Raw genomic sequence first — 6000 nt, forward strand, 5'->3', positions numbered from 1 at the left:
TCTAGGGGAAAACTCAATCCAATGAACATTAATATGATCACAACTACTGTCACCACTACTGAACCTATTCATATATATTTGCATTTGCTACATCTATTGCGATTCAACTCCATGGCTTCTTCAAACTCAGAACAAAAAGGTCTGAATTTAAAAATCAAAAACAAAATTCAGAAATCAAAAATCAAAGCAGCTATAATGTATCATTGTCTTTTTTCAGTCCTTTCGTATCTGTGAACAAAGCAGTAATTAAAAATAATCTCTTCAAAAATGCTAATTATTCACAAAGTTCCCTGATCTTCTATGAAGTTCATCAAGAATTTTCTCTATATGCAAAAATTCAAAAAGCTTCTACTAAACGTTCAAATGTCTCTGATAAAGGCAAAGCTCACAATCACTTATAATTATTTCCAAAGTGTAATGTCTCTCTTCATCTAGCTGCAGTGATATTTCAAAGTTCAGCTCTGCCACAATTTGAATCTCAAGAATGTTGAACTGGATTTGGATTGTTAAAGCAAAAGGATGCAAACTTCTTCTCCCAATCATTAGCAGCAAAGTATGTCCATTCAAGTGCTGAGTAGCTTCAACTTGGTACTCTCTTTCTCTTTGATCTTCTGTTTACTTGACCCGCAGTATCACTGTCACTCTGACTCAACTCTACAGTCTCCTCAGCAATAGTTTGAGGCACTTGTACAGCTGGCACTGAGTGCTTCTTAGGCTAATTGCCTCTGGTTACAACTCTTTTATCCAGCACAACTGGTCCTTCGTCAGTATCCGAGCTAGTAAGAGTCAACTGATTCTCTCTCGACCGTTTTGTACTATCCCCTGTTGTCAATTTGCTTGTAACCCCATACGACTGAGTCTGTGCCACAGCAGTCACTTGTCCATCCCCAACAGAGTGGCTAACATGATCTCTCTCACTCAGTGTAACTGACCCTTCTGGAACAGGTGCTGTATCACCAAAGGGACCTGGAACTTTGTGAATTCCTTGATGCACCCAGATTGAGAGACCAGCACACTTTACTGCTGTATCGGTTAATAGGACCATCTGCTGAGGGCCTTTTCAACATGGTTCCAAGCACATTTTCCTCACACACCTCTTGATCATGACCCTGTCACTGTGATATAAGACATGCCAAAGCTCCTGCTGAGGCTGTGCTGTGGCTTCCCCAACCCGATGAGACAAAGAATAAACCACATCAGCCAGTCCTTTGCGATAGTCCAGTACCAAGTCATCTATTATGTTAACAAGCGGAGTTGCAGGCACCTCTGTCAATCTCATGGCTCTCCCCATAATAATCTCACAAGTGGATAACCCTGTCTTTCTGTTGGGTGTACTGCACATACTCATCAAGACAAGAGGCAATGCGCTTGACCATTTCAAAGTGGTGGGTGAACATACTTTCGCCAGTTTGGACTTCAGGGTTCCATTCATCTGTTCTACAAGTCCTGAAGCATGAGGAGTGTAGTTGCAGTACAGTCTTTGCTCAACTTGTAATGTTTCACATAAAAGTTTAAGTATCTCACTGTTGAAATGAGTTCCCAGCTCTTACTGTAGAGAAGTCGGAAAGCTGAAATGCAGTAACAGCTTTGCTACTGTCAGATTATCATTTCTCCTGGGGCCACATGTAGGTAGCTTTTTGCATGTCGCAAACAGTGAATTTAGCTGTGTGCGACATGCAAAAAGCACATCGCGATGCACAAACCCAATTTTGCAATTCGGTAACCTGGTTACCGAATCACAAAACGGGTTTGCGACTCGCAGTTAGGAAGGCGTTTTCCCTTCCTAATTGCGACTTACAGTGCAATGTAGGATTGTTTTTTTACCGCAAACGTGGTTGCAAACCAATCACAGTTTGCACCCATTTCAAATGGGTGCTAACACATTTGCAAAAGGAAAGGGGTCCCTTTGTGAATGGCATTAAAAACATTTTTCCATTTTGCTCTTAAACGTTAAATTTTTTGTTTTTGTACTGCATCTTGTTTTCCTTTAAGGAAAACGGACGCTATTAAAAAAAAAAAAAAACTGCTTTATTGAAAAGCAGTCACAGACATGGTGGTCTGCTGTCCACAGCAGACCAACATCCCTGTGAGGGCCGCCATTCTCCAGGGGGTCGCAAATTGAGACCCACCGCATGATTACTCACGAGGTAGGCATTTGCAACCCCCTTGCGAATTACAGATGGTGTCAGGGACACCATCCTACATTCGGATTTACAACTCGCAAATTGCAAGTCATTCTGACTCGCAATTTGGGGTCGCAAATCTGAACCTACCTACATGTGGCCCCTGGTCAGGTAAAGTTCAGACCAATGTGAAAAAATGCAAACAATAACTAAGATGTATCTCAGTCCATTGCACACAGGTAGTTCTATAAAGTCATGCTGCATTCTGTTGAATAGTCCTCCTGATCCGCCTATATGACTCAATACAATTGTGCCTCTGTCTACATTCATCTGTTGGCATGTTACACATCTGTGGCACAAGGCTTCTACAATCAGTCTGAATCTGAGGTTAAACCATGTTTTTCTAAATGTCCTGATCATTGCATCCCTACCTGTATATGCGTGCCCATGATAATATCGAGCCAGAGGAGGAAAATGTTATTTGGCAACCCTGTTCTTCCAGCACTTGAGATGCAAACATCAACCTAATTTCTTTTGAAACATCCTGCTCTGACCAGCTCTGCTGTTCTTTTTCTGTCACTTCTTTTTGCAATCTCTTAACTTCGTCCCAAGTATCAACAGTGGTTAATGAGAAATTTTGGCTTTTCACATCTCAGTTTCCTTGCTCCACTCCCCATTAAAGGATGTGCAGCTGTGGGTGCACTGCCTTGCTACCTGATTGATTGATTTAGATTTATTGCTCGATTAGTAAAAACCATTGCAATATAAAACAAACACATTACGCAATAACAATAACAGTATTAAAAAATAAAATAATTTTTTTTAAAAAGCTTGACAGCTAAAAAACATTTCTAAACAGAATAAACTTATAAGGTCAACCTTCGAGAACTAACCTACAGCAGATTTCCCAAGTCCGCTTCGTTCAGTTTCTTATGGAGCAGTTGTAAAAATGTTACCCCTTTACAGCAAAATGAAATTGACTCACACTTGAGTCAGAATATTACCGCCGATCTACATGAATGGATATTATTAACTATAAAATCTTGTTTTAGCAGTTTCCTCCTTTCCAGACCTAAAGCGGGACAAATACAAAAAACATGCAGCAAAGATTCTTGTTTATAGCTGCATAGGTGGCAATTTTGATCGATGTACTGGCCTTTCCAGGAAGGGCGATACTCTTTAATGTCAAAGAAACCCCTTTGGTATAACAGGAATTGATGTTTGATGTAAACAGAAAAGTGTTCGGCCAAGTACCCCTGCGGGGACAATTGCGAATAGGACCCCAGGACGGCCCAGGCATGCCGTCTTTTGTCCAGGATGGCTTTGTCTGTTATAAGCGAAAGTAAGCGAACTGTCTTATTAACTAAACTATTAAATTCAGCCTTCCCAATATTACATTTCCAGGCTTCTTCCATTCCCAGGCTAATAATAACCTGGGTTAGGTAGCTTCCCCATGTTCCTTTCACTTTACCAGTCTGCTGCGGTTGCACTTCTTGCCAGCAGAAGTAGAGAATGGAGGAATCCTCTGCCGCACGTAACTTCCACAATGATTTAAGGAAGGCGCCTTGTTGCTGGAAACTTTGCTTTTTTCGGCCCATCTCCAGTCTGACCTGCGCGGGGGAGGCACATGTCAGAAATGGCCTTATATGTTTTAACCTGACTGGTGTTCAGAGCCATGATCTCATGGCCTTTCAATATTTGAGACCCATAGGAGATGGCTGGACGCAGCTGAGCAGACATAATTTTTGTCTTGCTACCACATCGACATTTGTATTTCCTAAGTTTACATAGTCAGTAGATTTTTTATTTGCCTCACATTTTACAACAGCAATTTTTCAGGCAAATGTAATGTATTCAACAAATTGCAAATCTTATCACTGTTATGGATAGGGGATCCAGATGAGGTCATGAAACATCTCCTGGACCACAAGCGTCCATAATCATGAACAACACCAAAACCATACTGACTATCAGTGAAGATGGTCATTTTTAGCTGTTCAGAAACACAGCAGGCTCTAGTAAGTGTCCAGTTTGGTTATTTTGGCAGGAATGACTCCTTGAAGCCAGGAGGCTGATGCCATTTGTGAGACCCTGCAAACTGCATAACTAGCTCTCAGGATACCATCTTTTTCTCTTAAATAGGAACAGCAACAGGCTGGCGGTAATTACCACCAAATTATGACCATGGCGGTGATATCTCCCATAGACAGCCAATGTACCACATCATCTGCCAGGGTGGAAACAACAGCCACTACGACAGTAGTCGCCAACAGCCTGGTGGAAGACAAAGTACCTCCCGCCATATTTTGACACAGGAAATGGGCACCTTTTCTGGGGCGGTACCAATGCCAACAAAACCCTGGTGGAAACAGAGCTCAGAAATGAAAGGACTCACCATTGGAGACACAAGGAAGAACCACACCACCATGGAACCCGAACTGCAAGTTTCCCATTGATCTTCTACATTATGCTCCACCTGGATCACCAACACAGATGAAGACAACGGTGGTGAGTACAGCTGCCTAGCACACAATGGAGGGAGGGAGGAAAATTAGAGTGACACAACACACACCCGACACACACACACCAGACACACAACCAGCTGCACAAGAAAAACAATTTATCCCCGAAAAACGGCAGAATAATGCAAGGACAATAGGAATTGACAAAAGTGATTGTAATCAGATCAAAATTAATAATTAGATTTGGCAATGAAACAGATATGTACACATGTACAAAAAGGGACACTGCCCAGTCCAAAGTTCAAAGGGCCCACATGGCCACATGGCACATTCTAAGGCCCAACTCAAATCCTGAACACATCCGGATAGAACACTGCAGGGGCATCAGTTTGCACCTCAGCTGGATGCGGGAACAAGCCCACTGGTTCTGGAGAGGGCAACAAGCTCATTGCTTTGTCCTGGGGAGTGCAAGGCCATAGTCTCTTGAGTGGGTGACTTGCCCACTGGTTCTGGAGGGGACAACATGCCCATTGCTTTGTTCTGGGGAGTGAAAGGCCACAGTTTCTCGAGTGGGTGACTTACCCACTGGTTCTGGAGGGGGCATCCCACACAGTAGCCCCTCGAGGGTGGACTACATGGCGTCCACCGGCGGTGATGGCTGCATGGTGGTGGTGGTTGGGGGAGGCTCCTGGGCAGCCCCTGCACTCAGTGATGGCTTCATTGTGGTGGTGGTTGGAGGAGGTTCCTGGGCAGCCCCTGCATTCCATGATGGATGCACATCCACAGCTGGCGGTGGGGGCCCCGTGACAGCTGGTGGCGGTAGACTGTATGGCTGAGGTGCTGTGCTGTGTCCTTGGCACCCTGCCCATACATGCAGGATGGGGCGGGTTAGGAAAGAGAGCAAGTTGGGCAAGGAAAAGCCTTTTAGGGACATTGGGGTGGGAAGAAGGAGGAGTAATGGGACTGGCGGATGAGGGAGTGGTTGTCGGAGGTGTATGTCTGCTGGATTTGGGTGCAGGTGCATGGGCTGTATGCTGATGTGAGGTGGATGGCTGTTTGTTGTCTGTGTGCTTGTTTTTGTGTCCCTTAGGAGGGGGGTGGACAGACACGGTGGGAGAGGACACAGGGGATGCACGAATGGTTGTTGTGGAGGTGTCTGCCAGTGAGGTGTGTATTCTTCTTGGTGTGGTGATGCTGATAGTGGATGTAGATGTAGTGCATGCAGGTATGATTGTGGACGTGACTGGGAGGAAGGTGGAGGAGGAGGAGGAGGGGGGACAGTGGAGGCAGTGGATGTTGTCATCTCTGCAACTTTATGATGTTTGTGTGAGTGCCTGTGGGATGAAGTGTGGTGCTTGTGTTTGCCTGTGCCGCTCTTGTGTGTTGCCTTGTGTTCATACTCATCTGTATGTGTG

This window comes from Pleurodeles waltl, chromosome 1_1, assembly GCF_031143425.1.
Source record: "Pleurodeles waltl isolate 20211129_DDA chromosome 1_1, aPleWal1.hap1.20221129, whole genome shotgun sequence".
Classification (NCBI taxonomy): Eukaryota; Metazoa; Chordata; class Amphibia; order Caudata; family Salamandridae; genus Pleurodeles; species Pleurodeles waltl.